This window comes from Etheostoma spectabile, chromosome 22 (genome assembly GCF_008692095.1).
Source record: "Etheostoma spectabile isolate EspeVRDwgs_2016 chromosome 22, UIUC_Espe_1.0, whole genome shotgun sequence".
NCBI lineage: Eukaryota > Metazoa > Chordata > Actinopteri > Perciformes > Percidae > Etheostoma > Etheostoma spectabile.
The window spans coordinates 1,834,042-1,849,918 of record NC_045754.1 but is presented as its reverse complement, the minus strand read 5'-3'; the positions used below and the strand labels follow the sequence as shown (position 1 = coordinate 1,849,918).

Below are 15,877 nucleotides of genomic sequence, written 5' to 3'. Positions count from 1 at the left end.
GTAGAGGTACTTGTTTGACAGATGCAATAACTCTGTCCATTGATTTGTCGGGGGCAAGTTCCTCCAGAACGGTGATCATGCACTCCTTTAAAACCTCACTTTCAGTTAAAGGCCGGTTATTTCTGCAAAGCACCCAAGCAGCATGCAGGGATGCACACGTTACTCTCTCTTGATCAGTTAAAGTTTGAGTAATAATTCCACTTGCGTGGGAGTAGGCAGATTTAAGTGCGGCGATTTTTCTCTGACGCGCCTCTGACTGCTCAGAATATGAAATCTTAAAATTTGAATGTTTAGTGTGGTGGTGACGGCGCAGATTGTATTCTTTTGCAACAGCAACAGTTTCGTTGCAAATTAGGCCTACTGGTGAGGCATTCCGGAAGGTTGGCATGATAAATGCGTACTTTTCAGTCCAGTCATCATTGAAGGACCTGTTTTTAATATCAACTTTGCGTTTCATAGCCTTTGAGAGTGCCATTTTTCCTCTGTTAAGAGACCCTTTCCTGTCACTTCCTCGGTGTTTGTTTTTCAAGTGCTCTATAAGTAAGTCATGTGTGGTCTAAATAAACTCCATCATGTCTATAGCTGGAGATGTTCTGGATGGCGGTGTGAAGAACTAGCTTCATTTTGTCCATCTAAATAAGGCTTTCCTTACAGAACAAACAGGCAGGAATGGGGAAAGAAAATGTCATGAAAAAGTAAGGAGCTCCAATTCTTGCAGTGCAGTGTCTAACATGAGCAACACAAACAGCATTTGGTTTCCATAAACACAAAGCGTGAGTGAATGAATGAACAGGCTTTATTTTGAAAATGTAAAAAGAATGCTGTCATGAACACATGACACTGTCGTGACACAGTCATGGCACATGAACCCTAAGCCTAGTCATAAGTTGTCAGGACAAAACCAAAGGGCACTTACTAAAAGAAGCGTTATGTCATAAACGTTTACGACTTGTTTATAATGCTTTATGACACGTTCATGACAGTGTCATGCCACTCTTATGTAGATACCTTCAAGTAAAGTGGAACCAAACAGTCTTTTTGAATGGCTTCATATGGATATCATATTCTAACTTTAAGACATTCTTTACAATTTTCTACATATATGTACACACAAACCACACAAAGAAAACATAAATATATACATATTGATATATTCACCTTAAAAAATAAATAATATAAATAAATATCAAAAACTGGCAAAAAAATTGCATTTTTGTCCCTTTTTTTTGTTGAAAAAATAAGTTTTCACTAAGTCCACCTTGCTACCACGAGTTTAATGTACTTTAATGTACTAGAAATTATGAATTATTTTGACTAATAGTTAAGATCAGAGGAACGTACAGATGACTTTAGTTAGGAATAAAAGTGAGTAATTGTATGTGCAAAGAGCGTTTGAATGATAATTTGGTTAAAAGAAGCCCATATTTCAGAATGTATGTAGACATTTTTTAAAGGGGTCAAATTTGACCCGAGGACAACCGGAGGGTTAACAAGTAAATAAATAATCTGTGAGAACACTGGGTCAAAACTCTCCTTCTTCCTCCCTCTACCTTGTGCAAAGTATATCTTTTTTTAAAGGTTAATCCCCCTATTTCAGAGTGACAGTGGATAGACAGGAAAGGTGGGAGAGAGATGGGGGGATGACACGCAGCAAAGGGCCACAGGTCTGATTCAAACCGGGGCCGCTGCAGGATGCTCTTACTGGGTGACCTAGAGGTCCCCCCGAAAAATAGATTTTTGCACTGCTTTTTAAACTGGGTGCAGCAGGGTCACGCACCAGCTAAGGCTTGTCCTTTGTAGTATGTTATGTAATCCTCGGTCAAGGTCTTTTCTCTTTTTCAGCGCAACACTTCATATCTGCAAAGGCATAAAGGGTCAAACTTAGCCTCATCCATCAAAGCAGCCCCCCTGTGTTGGCTTTTTTTTTTTTATATAATTTATGAAGCCTCCCAGATCATAGAGACATAGACATCCATTCATTCAGTTATTCTGTCAACCTGGATGGACCAGCAAGTGTGAGTTATACGAACTGATCAAGATGTCGAGATCTTCACGTACCACTTAGAGAGTTATCCAATCCAACCATATCCTTATTAAGGATAAGTGATAAAAATAAAGTACTATATTTGAAAAATGCACTATAAGTACAGTATATTCCTATGTGGATTCTAGCAAGGCCGTCCCCAATATCTAGAAAAAGTCAAAGTGACTATTGTTTAATAACAGCTGTCTTGAATTAGCCCCACTCTGGAAGTTGTGGATCTAATTAGCGGCAGTGTTTTTTTCTTCTCATAATATATTATGGAGTGTATTTGGTATCAGAATTGTGGGAGCTGATTTTCAGTGAATCGTGGTGTGAGTAGCAAAGAAGACTGTTTCTCTGTGCAGAACCCTGGACTGTAAGTGTTATGTCACATGGTTACAGAGCTGGGCCATACGGAGAAAATCTAATATAACAATATTTTTGACCAAATACATAAATGTTGATTTTTTTAATGTTTTTTGCTGCGGCAAAATCGTAGTGTTGACTATTGGTGCTTTCACAAAATATGAACACAATGAGACTTTTGATATATAATCACCGATAATGTAGAAACAATAAGTAGGTTGGTAAAGGTGAATAATTAAACCGCTATAAGTCTGGCATGTTCAGAAAATGACATCACTTCACTGTAACGCAGCCTTTAAAACCAGAACATGTCTGTCATACAATATCATACAATATCTTAAATTAACGAGAATATCTAGCCTCAACATGATATTGATATATTGTCTCTCCCTATCTCTATCTGAAACCGTTTGGGTTTGATAATGGGACTCATGAAGCAGACCATTCTCTGTGCAATTCATCAAGGAATTTTTTGTGCTGTTTTTTAAAAATATTTTATATATTTCATACATTTTTTCAAAACCTCTGTGCTGTTCAGTGTTCCTGCCACATCTCCATTCATTTGTAGGTTTTTTAAAGAGAGATGCACCTTTGAGTGTTTCACCGCATGACTCACACATATGTATACACATAAATGTGCACACACACACCTCCACACACACAAAATAGGTCATCATTTGGTATGAATCATAACCTACCATCATAGAAATAGGCTCGCAACAAATCAAAATGAAGCATGGCTTCTGCTTCCGCCATTGGTGTTTGTTATTACTTTAATACAGTTCAATTCATTTGTTGCTGTCTGGTTTTTTTCTGTGTTCCTTTAATTGCAATGTGCACTGGGACCATGTTTAATGTTGATTTTATACAATCAAAATGAATTGAAATATTGATAAATGTTATAATAATTGGTAGCCCGACCAATGGCACACTAGCAAAAAGTGTGCAAAGGGATTTTTTTTTGAAAATGTTCCAATCCAAATGACCGATTTTACAGGTATTATTTGTAGTAGTATTTGTAGTTTGATTGTCTTTTTCCCCATCCGCATTCCGCGAAGACCCGCCTTACTCTGCCTCTGATTGGCTAGTACTCTAGGCCCCTTCTTCATGGGATGCGGCGGGAAGAAGAAAAAAATAATAACAATAATAATGCTGCTTGAGCAGGCGCAGTAGATGACGGCAGGCCTAATGCTGGTATGGCACACTGATTTAACAACATTTAAAATTGGCACTTCATAATATAAAAGGTTGCCGCACACTGTTGGGGTCCAATCTACAATCATATTTCTTTCATTGCGAATGATATATTTTCAGGATTAAAACTCCCCCTAGGTATGAGTCTTTCCTCACTGCATTATTCTAAGAACAATCCAAACACAAAAGGACCTTCTAGGGCTGACTCAGGTCACAAAAGACCAGGTGGTATTTAATAATTTAAGGAATCATTATCCAGGACTTTATTTAAACCCTGTGGGGAACTCCTCTTTTCACTGGCTCCCATACCGGCGGTCAGAGGTACCACAGCGACAGGGGAGCAGCACAGGAGGGGCAGGGAGTCACCGTCATACTCAAAGTCGCCTCTGGAGGCTTGAACTCGGAGAAGATAACAGATGTTTTTTGGTAAAACTTTACTTGACAGTATCAACATAATTGGGACATGACACCGTCATAACTATGACGTGACACTGTCATGAGCGTGTCGTAAACCTTATAAACAAGTCGTTTATGACTTCTGTCATTAAGTGCCATTCGTTTTTTGTCATAACAATTGTTTGGGTTGGCTTGATTATGACAACTTGACATTAACCAGGATGACATTACCAGAAGATGTACAGTATATATGTATTACACTGTCATAATAGTGTCATGATAGCCAGTTTTGTGAAATGTCCTGTTACACATCTATCTGACCGAGTGCTAGAATGGGTCTCATTAATCAACTTGACATTACCAGACAACTTGACATTACCAGAAGTTGTCTTGGTCATGAAAAGTTGTCATTACATTTGTTTAGGATGTCTTTGTAATGACAACTTGACATCTAGGATGTCAAGGTTAGAGACCAGTTCTAGCACTCGGTCAGATAGATGTGTGACAGGAAATTTCACAAAACTGGCTATCATGACACTATTATGACAGTGTAATACATATATACTGTACATCTTCTGGTAATGTCATCCTGGTTAAGGTCAAGTTGTCAATAATAAAAAACGAATGACACTTTATGACAGAAATAGACAGAAATAGACACACATTAAGACACATCAACAACACAGACGCACCAAGCACATAAGCACACACTGAGACCCTACTAAAGGGACAAAGACAAACACACGTAAGTGGTTTAGACATTTGAAATGTTCTAAATTGCTTAGACAACATGCTTTTAGTTTGAAAGCCTTGGCAGTAAAGTTACTTGAAGTGAAATGGAGATTGGTAGAGAAAAAGTCAAGCTCAGAGAGGGAGATGAAGAAAGTGACATACAGACCCAAAAAGCTGTGGTTGAGGACATTAAAACTAATCCAGCAGCATGGTCAGTAATGAGAAGCGAACAGAAGGGGATGAGAGAATGGAGAGAGAGAGAGAGAGAGAGGGGATGTAGTAGTTGCGAGAGCTGACTGGGTGGACAGAGGGAGGGATGGAGGTCTTTGCGTAGGATAGCAATCAGTACTGACACAGGCTGAGATTTAAAGTGACGGAGAATGGGATGGATGGATGGAAAGCCACAGTGAAAAAGTTCTTTAAAGAGAGATTTTATCAAATAAAGTGGGCACATATTTGGTTCTGACTATCCAATTTTGGCAGCTGTAGTGACTCACAAGCTAGCTAAATATTCTTTTCTGCCTTCATTTATTGCAAATGACCATTGCTGCTGCTGCAAACAACACCTCCACCCATGCAGTAATACATAGATTCTCCAGGGACGTATCCACCCAAAACTAAATGTTAGAAACATCAACGTTCAACGTTTTAATAGCGTAATCTTGTTGATATTTTTGTATCCCGCACCCATCCTGGTGACGTGTAATGGATATGTTAAATCCATTACACCTGTTCAGCCAATTGTACATCAATCACTGTAGTGTAATGGACCTGTTTGAGCTGGAATCACTACTCTGAGTTATAAATTGCCTTCAATTGCCGAAAAACAGATACAAAAAGCAAATGAGGGACAGGCAAAGAATGGGATGGAGTGGAAGAAAGAAACGGGAAGAAACATTCAGATTCAGTGTGGAAGGGGGGGTTGTTAAGAGAGGGTAAAGCTGCCCATGTTCCCCTTTTTTAGACAAGGAGAGTGATAGTGAAAGAAAAAAGAATAAAGAAGGAGGCTCATGTTGAGGAGATTGGGCATTAGTAAAAGGTAGAAAAACAGACCAAGAAGCAAAGGGACAGAAAAGAGAACAGAGAGAGAGAGAGACAGAGAGAGATCAGGTGTATTGAAAGATAGAACAAAAGGCAATCCTGGAAAAAGAGAGAGTTGAGTTAGGAGAGAGGGAGGGAGGCAGAGAGATCCTGTGTGGGGGAAGAGGGAGAGGGAGAGGGAGAGAGAGAGAGCTGAGCGGAGGGAAGTCTCAACAGCAGCAGCAGCAGTTTGGCGGAGCTCTCTGTCAGTCCGGCTCCAGCTGTGGATCTGATACGAGCTCTGTTTCTCTACCGGCCCTAAGAGACAGACTGGGAGACAGACTGAGACAGGGAGACAGAAATGAAAGACGGACCATTAGAAAGAGCGAGAGAAACAGAGGAAGAGCAAGCCAGGCTGTCACCAGAGTAGTTAGGAGAGAGCAGAGCTGAGGGGAGGCAGAGCCACGAAACCCCCAGGTGCCAAAACTCTCTGTCGCTGCCGAAGCAGTGGGGGCCGACCAGTGACACAGTTGAGGGCGGGGGTGGGGGGGGGGGGAGTAGGGAGCGAAGAAGAGAAGGGGGAGGCGGTGGAGCAGGAAAACGAAGAGACCTCTGGGGCACGGCGACGGTGGCAACTGTGCCCACAGTGGTGCCGCCTTCGCCCTTTCCGTCTCTGGGGGAGGTGGAGGGGGGAGGACGGCCGACGGAGTGGCAGGACGGGGGAGTGCGGATGGCGGGCGGGCAAGGGGGGCCAGCTGGGGAGGGACAGGGGATGTCCGGTGGGATGTGCCCGTGCCCCTGGGCCGGCGCTCCTGGGTGGAGCAGATGAGCGAGATGTCGCTGAGTGGGCGAGACAGCCTCCCCCAGGAGGGGGGGAGGAACGCCAGGGTCCGGAGGGCTGTCCGCATCTCGTCTCTCGTTGCTCAGGAGGTGAGTGGAACAGCAGTACGTGTGTGTGTGTGTGTGTGTGTGTGTGTGTGTGTGGTGTGTGTGTAGAGTGTGTGGTTCAAAATGAAGTGTGATTGAGGCCTCAGTAGAAGATGAGTCATGTTTGTGTGACAGCGTATAAGCAATCAGCGAAATACATGTGCTGTGTATTACAGACGTGTGTATGAATTTACTTTCATCAGTGGACTGAGCTCTGGGACATGTGTCCCTTGACCTCATCAATGTAGATGTCAAGGAACCAAGACGGATTTCTTCTGTGAGGGACATTGGATGAGAACATCAAAAATCATCACATCCTGTATTCAGATATCGGCCACATGCAACGCTGATATTAGAACAAATAACTATAAAACTTTCTTAGTGGTCATTGTCCCAATAACCTATGAAGACTGGGACTGCAGCTAACAATCGTTTTCTTTATTAATTCATCTGCAGATGTTTTACTAAATTAATTAAATCATTTAAAAAAAAAAAAAAACTTAAAAAATGGTGTCGCTGGTATTTATTTACTTGTCTTGTTTTCAATTTTTCATATTTTGTCACTTTTTTTTACGATTATTTTTGGGGCTTTTTCTGCCTTTATGGACAAGACAGCTGGGTGAGAAAAGAGAAGAGAGAGGGGTGGGGGGGGGGAGACATGCAGGAAATTGTCACAGGTTGGACTTGAACCCTGGTATATGTGCGCCTGCTCTACCAAGTGAGCCACCCCGGCCACCACATTTGTCACATTTTGATATTAATTATTAGGATAATACCATACGCCATGATTATTGTACTACGACATTTTTGTAATGGCACACCCTTAACTGAGTTATTGTTGCACAGTTGCTTCTAATTTACATAATTTTCAACCTCTGAGAGGCATAAAGAGAAATATGGCTGCCTGTGTATTGGCAGTACAGATTATTCAATATTCCATTTATCTGGCTAACATTAACCAAAGTTGTGGCCATCTTGCCTGTTAGGTGAACATGAACTCTGTAAGGTCATGTAATGCTACTTACATCTACAAAGTGAGAAAGGGAGAAGTTATCAAAGCTGAGTCTAAATAGTAAGTGCTCACAAATCCTATAATGAGTCCCTGGAGTGTGTGGAGGAAATTAGGAGTACAGCGACATGGTCTTAAAATACAACATTACCTGATTCTGACCTACACTGTAGACGTGGGGACCGACGCTGATACATGATTCCTTCCACGGAGAGGAGACTAGCCATCGTAAATTAAATTGATTACTCATGGGTTACTCAAAAAAAAATCTTAAAAAATATCCAATACGGATCAGGACTGGTGTTTTGTCCTGACAGGTAAAAGCATTGTAGAGGGCCCGGGTTCGACTCTGCATGTCATCCACCCCCCCCCCCCCCCCCCCTTTCATGTCTTCATCTGTCCTGACAAAAGAAAGGCTGAAAATGTCCAAAAAATAATCTTTAAAAAAATAAAATAATAATTACTCATTAGTTTATCTACTCATTAAAATGTGATGGGTAGAGTCATAACATAGTGGTAACCTGTCGACCAATAACCTGGTAGTTTAACATCCCCTGACTTACAAACGGTAAATTGTGTAATATTCAGTGGTTACTGCAATGCAATGTGTGCGTGCGTGCGTGCGTGCGTGTGTGCGTGCGTGCGTCTTTTTTGGTCCCGGGGCGAGCAGTGTGTCCATGTGTACGGCCCAGTGTCCAATGTCATATGTGCAGAGAGACAAAACATCTGCACCAAAGCATCTGGGAACATTGAGTTTGAGAGTGCACTGAACCCAGCTCACCTTCTCTCCACTCTTCCATTTCTTCCCTCTCCTCTTCTCTCCTGTCCTCCATCCCCCCCCCCCCCCCCCCCCCCAGCAGCTGCTGTACACCCAGTCCATGGCGATACTAATACAACAGTGTGAAGTTAAAGCTGGACACTGCTACTCACAGCCCCACGTGTGTTCTCCTTCCGTTCCCTCCGTTTCTTGTGTGTGTGTATTTGAGTGTGTATTAGAAAGCGGAAGACAGCTTGGAGGTCAGAGCTGGGCTAAGCTGCTGATATTGTTCAAATGTTGCCATTTTAAGCTCTTCGTTCAGCCGCTCTGTAAACACTAAAGATTTCTGAGAGGGAGACACGGGAAAGGGAGGGAGAGAAGGGGTGAAAATGAAAGAGGAGCAGACGGGAAATGCAGTATACAAATGCCCTAAAGGCCTCACTTTATCAATATTTCTCTTTCTAAACACTGGCGGATGCTGCAGTGTTGGACCATCCTTATTTATTACATCAAAAGCACATGTGCCAAATGTCACTTGATTAAAGAAATTTCATCAAGAAACTTTTATATCTTGATAAAAAAGACTAGTAGAGGGGAAAAAGAACTTTAGATAACATCATGAATACATTGACAATATGTGTTATGTGTCACCTGTGCCTATTTGTAAGTGTGTGTGTGTGTGTGTGTGTGTGCTTGTGTGCATGTGTGCATTGACAGAGAATGTGCGTGCAAGAGCGCATAGTGTGCAGTAGGACACTGGCAAGCTCTGGCTCATCACTACAAAGCTAACAATTGATGGATTTGCTCACACACACACACAGACACAAACGTATCTGCATATTTCTATCTGCATACAGTATTTCTAGTCTATATAAGTTTGTTTTAATACTACACCTAGTACCATGACTTCATGGAAACACCAATATCTCCTGTATTACCAGTGGGTTGTGATGTTGACACTGGTATTTTTAAATTGGGCCATTTCACGCTCATTTTGAATGGTTATTAAATGGGCACGCCACTGATTTTACTCATGGAATTCAGTTTTTCTCATCACAAGGAGTATTAATCAGTTTGTAAAAACTGTTGTTTAATGCAGTAGGGTCCGGGGACCCCCAGGGGTCCTTGAGGGGGGTTCTAGGGGGTTCAGTTCCTGGCACAAGTGAAACAATGACAGAATGTATGACCGTTTTGGTGTTTGGTTTCATACACTTTCTGTAATAAAATCTAAAAGCAAGAAGTCCTAACATGTGGGGTCCGCTGGGACCAAATCTTATCAAATGGGGGTCCTCAGTCTAATTTGTGTCAGTTTAGTGGTCCTTGGCATTAAAATAAAGTTTGGGGAACCACTGGTTGTAGGTATTCTGAGAGCTATCCAAAGTCTGTATTTGTCTAGGCTTGAGCTTTAGACTTAACGTTTTTAACCCGAAACCTGTATTGCAAACTGTAGGTGTGGATGTAGAGTTTGAAAGGTGTGTGCATGTGAGGTTTTATTGAGAGACACTACTAAGTTGCATAATAGGAAATGTCATCGAGAGAGTAAAGGGTGAGGATAACTTGGCCTCTGCTGCTTCATCATTTAGTTTAAATCTGTCTCCCAACTCTACTCTACTGAAGTATTCCACTAAATCACTGGAATACCCCTTTAAATATAAATTGCAGCTGCTGTACATTTAGAAGTGAATGGAAGGTATCAGAAAAAAACTATTGTAAAAAGAACTCAGTGGAAGGTGGACGGTTCTATAATGTCTTTCAAACATGAACATGTGTTCTGTCAGATAAAAGAGCTCTGTGTTCTTCTTTTATTTAAAGTGATGTTTTTATTTCTGACAGTAACAGGTAGAAGCAGTCAGCAGCAGTCAGGGAGAAATAGGTGCAGTAATAATAGCTGACATAATTATAGTCCGTCAAGGAAAGGAGTGTGTGTGTGTGTGTGTGTGTGTGTGTGTGTGTGTGTGTGTGTGTGTGTGTGTGTGTGTGTGTGTGTGTGTGGGTGTGTGTGTGGGTGTGTGTGTGCGTGTGGATTTCTTTTGATTACTCGTGCAGGAGGATTGATCCCATTAGAGTGTGCATGCATGTTGAATCCATGCATACACACTCCAGTTAGCTTAGCAGCAGCGTTACTGCATTTGGACGCGTGCATATTTTAGAGAGCTATTTTGAGGTGTCATATTTTTCCGCAAGCGCAGAATATTCTCTTTCCACAACAGTTATGTCCATCCAGTTTGTCTTTTTCCTGTCCCAGGTGAGGCAGAGCACAAACCCCCTCCATACTGGACTACAGCGAGGCCAAAGGAATAAGTTATCGCTTCCAATACACAACGTACCCAAGAGAAAAGTTAGGTTGTAGTCTCCAGGACTGCCTGGAAGGGGGAGAGGAGGGAGTTAGACGGACAAAGGGAGGGAGAGAGAGAGAGAGCGAGAGAGAGGGGGGGGGGGGGGGGTAATCAAGAGATGGGAAGTGCAAACAATTCCCATCCATCACCTTTACCAGCTATGGCCTTGAACGCAGCAATCAGTAACTCCGGACTAATCAGTCAGCAGTTTCTTCCTTCTGCCCTAAATTGTGTCCTCTCACTACACTACACACACACACACGCACACACACACACACACACACACACACACACACACACACACACACACACCACACACACACACACACACACACACACACATATCATGACAACTGGAACTTGAACTAAACATTTTATCCTACACTGACCAAGTATGGACCCCCATTTCTGGTCAAGTGAGGAAAGAGAAAATGGAAAAGAAACGTTACATCATTTATATTTTATGTCATGCCCAGTGTTTTGACAGCGACAGGGCGACAGGTGTGTTCCTCCATGCCAGAGGGGGGTGTTACGCTGCTACGCTAGCCAGCTATGGAGCTAGATTGGTCTCTTTATATTAAAGGATCTGAGAGAGAAAAAACAATGTTTGAGAGAAAAAGCTCTCACACTGATAGCAAAAAAAGCATTTTATGAGAGAAAAAAAAAGTTTTCATACCAATACCAAAAAAAACCTCTCTCAAAATACTTTTTTAAATCGAATGGAGAGAATTTAAATTGAAAATAAAGACTTAAGTTTGAGAGCGAGAAGAATTTTTTTTCACACTGACAGAAAATAATATATATTATGAGAGTTTAAAAAAGTATTTTGAGAGAGATATTTTTTTCTATTGTATGAAAACTTTTTCTCTACTTTTTTATTTTTTCTCTCTCATAAAATGCTTTTTTGCTATCAGTGTGACAACTTTTTCTCTCTTTTTTATTTAATTTTTTTCTCTCATAAAATGCTTTATTGCTATCAGTGTGACAACTTTTTCTCTCTTTTATTATTTTATTTTTAACATTTCAAAAAAAAAATCTCTCATAAAATGCTTTTTTTGCTATCAGTGTAATAACTTTTTCTCTCAAACGTTTTTTCCCTCTCAGATCATTTATTTTCCCGCGTGTATTAAAGAAACCAACCTAGCTCCATAGCCAGGCTCGTAATAACTCCTACATGACTAGTACTCTCCTTATGTGTTGTGTTAGATGTTGATGCCATTCACGTCCTTCCTAACCCCTCTGGTGGTGGTGGTGTGGGGTGGGGGGGGGGGGGGTGACTCACTTTAAAGTGAGTCACCCCCCAACCAACCAACCCCCTGCGAGAGCAGCAGGGCTGTCCTCGATGAAAGAGATCCTCCGTCCAACAACACACTTCTTACTCGACTAATTAAGTTGATTTAAATGACAGATCTGTAAAAACTGAGTTTCTCGACAAAGAATCACTTCAACGTTTTTTAAAGCTTTTTTAACATAACTGATTCGCTATTCAAGAGTTAACGCTCCACCAATCCGATTGGTCATTGAGTCCGACTGCCCACTGGCTGATTCAACAGGGCAAATGGGCCCATTAAAGCCCACGGCTCCTCCGACTGACGACGGCACGGAAGACACCAAACAGACTCGAGTCCCCCCCCCGCCCCCCACCCTCCATAACAGGGTTGGTGTGTCAGCACCTTAAGACCAAGCTGACCCTGTTCCCTACTGCCTTCCTACAGTGCTGTTGTCAAACAGGACCAATGCTAATGTTGTCCTATAGCCGTTGTTGTTGTATTGTGTACAGCTGTTTTACAATAATAACTGTTTATCGTGAAGGCATATTACGGTTTTACATCAATAAAAAACTTTTTATATTTAAAAAATCCGTATTTTAATAACATATACACATTTATTTAGAGTTTTTGTTCCGTGTTGAGCGATCCGTACGTCTACGTACAGAGGGTCTGGAGCTCGTGCGTAGGGCGATGTTTCTCAAGCCAGCCGTCGTCTGAAAGCCATCGGTCCAGAAAGATACCTAGGAGCTTACTGTGTTCTTCTTTTACGAACATGCTGCTGAAATTGATTCGCACCACATTACTTAATCCTCATGTTAGACTTGCCGTAAGGTTTATTTTGCCCTCGTGTTGTCGGATGAGGACCTGAAATATACATTACAGGTACGCATTTTTCTTTCATGTTCTTTTATGAACATAAATAATGATGTGGAACAGCCCGCTCCATCTTTCTGAGGAAAATGATATCACTTGTATACATACATACATACATATATTCATTCATACATACATTCATACATACATACATACATACATACATGTATACATACATACATACATACATACATTCAAACATACATTCATACATACATACACACACATACATATAATACATACATACACACATACATACATGCATACATACATACATACATTCATACATACAATACATACATACATCATACATACATACATACATACACTACATTCATACATACATACACACACATACATATAATACATACATACAACATACATACTACATACACATACATAAACATACATACATATATACATACATTCATACATACATACATACACACACATACATATATATACATACATACATACATACATACAAATACATACATCATACATACATACATACATTCATTATACACACATACACTACATACACTACCACACATACATACATACATACATACATAATACATATACATACATACAACATCATAATCATACACATACATACATACCATACATACATACATACATACATATCATAACAACATACATATAATCATACATACATACATACTATCATACATACATCATACATCATACCATACATCACTACATTCATACATACTACATACATCATACATACATACATACATACATACATCACATACATACATACATACATACACACATACATACATGCATACATTCATACAACATACATTCATACATACATACATACATACATTCATACACACATACATACATGCATACATACATACATACATACATACATACATTCATACATACACACATACATACATGCATACATTCATACATACATACATTCATACATACATACATACATTCATACATTCATACATATACATACATACATACATACATACAGACATACATAGATATTCATTCATTCATACATACAGTACACATACAGACATACATACATACATACATACATACATTCATACATACATACATACATACATACATACATACATATTCATTCATTCATATATACAGTACACATACATACATACATACATACATACATACATACATTCATACATACATACATATTCATTCATTCATATATACAGTACACATGCAGACATCCATACATACACACCTGAACTTGAATTCACACCTGGTCACTTTATCACTTCATTACTTCAACACTGGACTCAACACTGACACTTTAATAATAATTTATGTTTTTTTCTTTGTTTATTTGACGAATGTTCTTATTGTTGTTATTATTATTATTGTTATTTTGTTGTCTTTATACTATCTTTTTTATCTATTTTTTATTTCTTTTTCTCTTGCTAAAACTGCTGCTGGAATTTTCAATTTCCTCGCGGGAGTCATCCCAAAAGGATTAGTAAAGAGAAGTCGAAGTCGAAGTCTAATGTAAAAACCAATCTCCAGTGTAAAATACACTGAATAAAATTACAAATGCAACACTTTTGTTTATGACCCCATTTTTCATGAGCTCAACTCAAAGATCTAAGACTTTTTCTATGTACACAAAAAGCTTATATCTCTCAGCTATTGGTCTCAAATCGGTCTAAATCTGTGTTACACTTGAAGAAAGCGCCACTAATTGCGTGACATTGTTAACTGGTTGCAGGTGAAGATGCATTGCAGGGTTGTGACTGACCAGCTGCGGCTTCTCTGTTTGTCCCACCTGAAATATTTCGATTACAGTTCTGCTCTTCTGTTGTTTTTTGTCTACATTGTTACATTTCTTATTTACACTTTCATTCATCTTTTTCCTCTACTCACCATCTCTTAGTTATGTCCCTCCCTCTCTCATAGACATGCGCACAGCAGCTCTCTCATAATTGCAGCCTCCTCCTTATCTTGAGTGAAATGAATCCATGCCTTATTGCCCTCTCTGTTCATTTGTGTCTAACTATTTATTTTGCCCTTTAGTTGTGCCTTGCCTTTGCGTGTTCTTGCATAATAAAGTATGTGTGTGTGTGTGAGCATGTGAGTGATCTCCCTTGAGTAATGCAGATTTTTTCCCCAGGGTGCAGCATTCTCGCCCCCCGTCCCCTTTAACTTGCCTCTCTCTCTCTCTCTATGTCCACATTCTTTCTCTCCAATTAGTTGTTTATCTCCGGACGGTGATTGGAGGGTTGTTGTATTCTCTGTTGGTTCGTCTATCAAGCTCCAGGGAGTGTGTGTGGTTGTGTGTGTGTGATTGGGTAGCCTAGACACAGACACTTTGAAGCCTAAGGGCAGCTAAGGAGACTGGCTGCCTGGCCTTTAAAATGATTTAATATATTTATAATAGAATATTTATAATTAGCCAAGTCGAGGAAGTTGTCCTTTTAGATTCATGTTTTGTCTGTTGTATTACATTTGTGTGATGTAACCTTTTTATTTTGCATATCTTTTTTTTAAACCTTTTATCTAAAAGCTTAGTAATGTCAGGCAGAAGAAGAGAGAATCTTAAGTACTCAAAGGGTTTGATCGTATGCACCATCACCTGCTTGGCCAAAATTCGAATTGATTCATAGATTCAGTCACTTTGACTACCAGTTATACACATGTAGCAATTTTATATGAGGTCATGCACAAATCAATGCCATCAACTCCTTTACAGTACAGGCTTACACCAGACACAGTGGCGTGCTGAAGGCTAACCCTGATGAGAAGGGGGAGCAGGCAACGCGTCTCTGGGTGAAGAACTGTTTTTTTTTTTTTTCTCTCTTTCAACATCCATCCAATTAAACTTGATATCAAAGCTCACTTCACAACCCATGAATTTTAATAAAAAGGAAAGAAGGGAGGGCTTTGCCGCTTGAATTGTGCCAATTACTACTCATGTTGCTCTTTTAA

At 40.2% G+C, this 15,877-nt stretch overlaps 1 protein-coding gene and 1 long non-coding RNA gene across 3 annotated transcripts in view; both read left to right on the top strand.

Moving 5' to 3' along the window:
• The window catches only part of kcnh2b (potassium voltage-gated channel, subfamily H (eag-related), member 2b), a 374,402-nt gene that overhangs the window by 233,210 nt on the left and 125,315 nt on the right, over positions 1-15,877 (top strand). The window lies entirely within an intron of this gene.
• LOC116672162 (uncharacterized) lies at positions 822-15,687 on the top strand. The gene is made up of 3 exons (XR_004327485.1): positions 822-879; positions 6,835-6,836; positions 15,677-15,687. It is a non-coding gene; the product is annotated as an uncharacterized LOC116672162 (long non-coding RNA).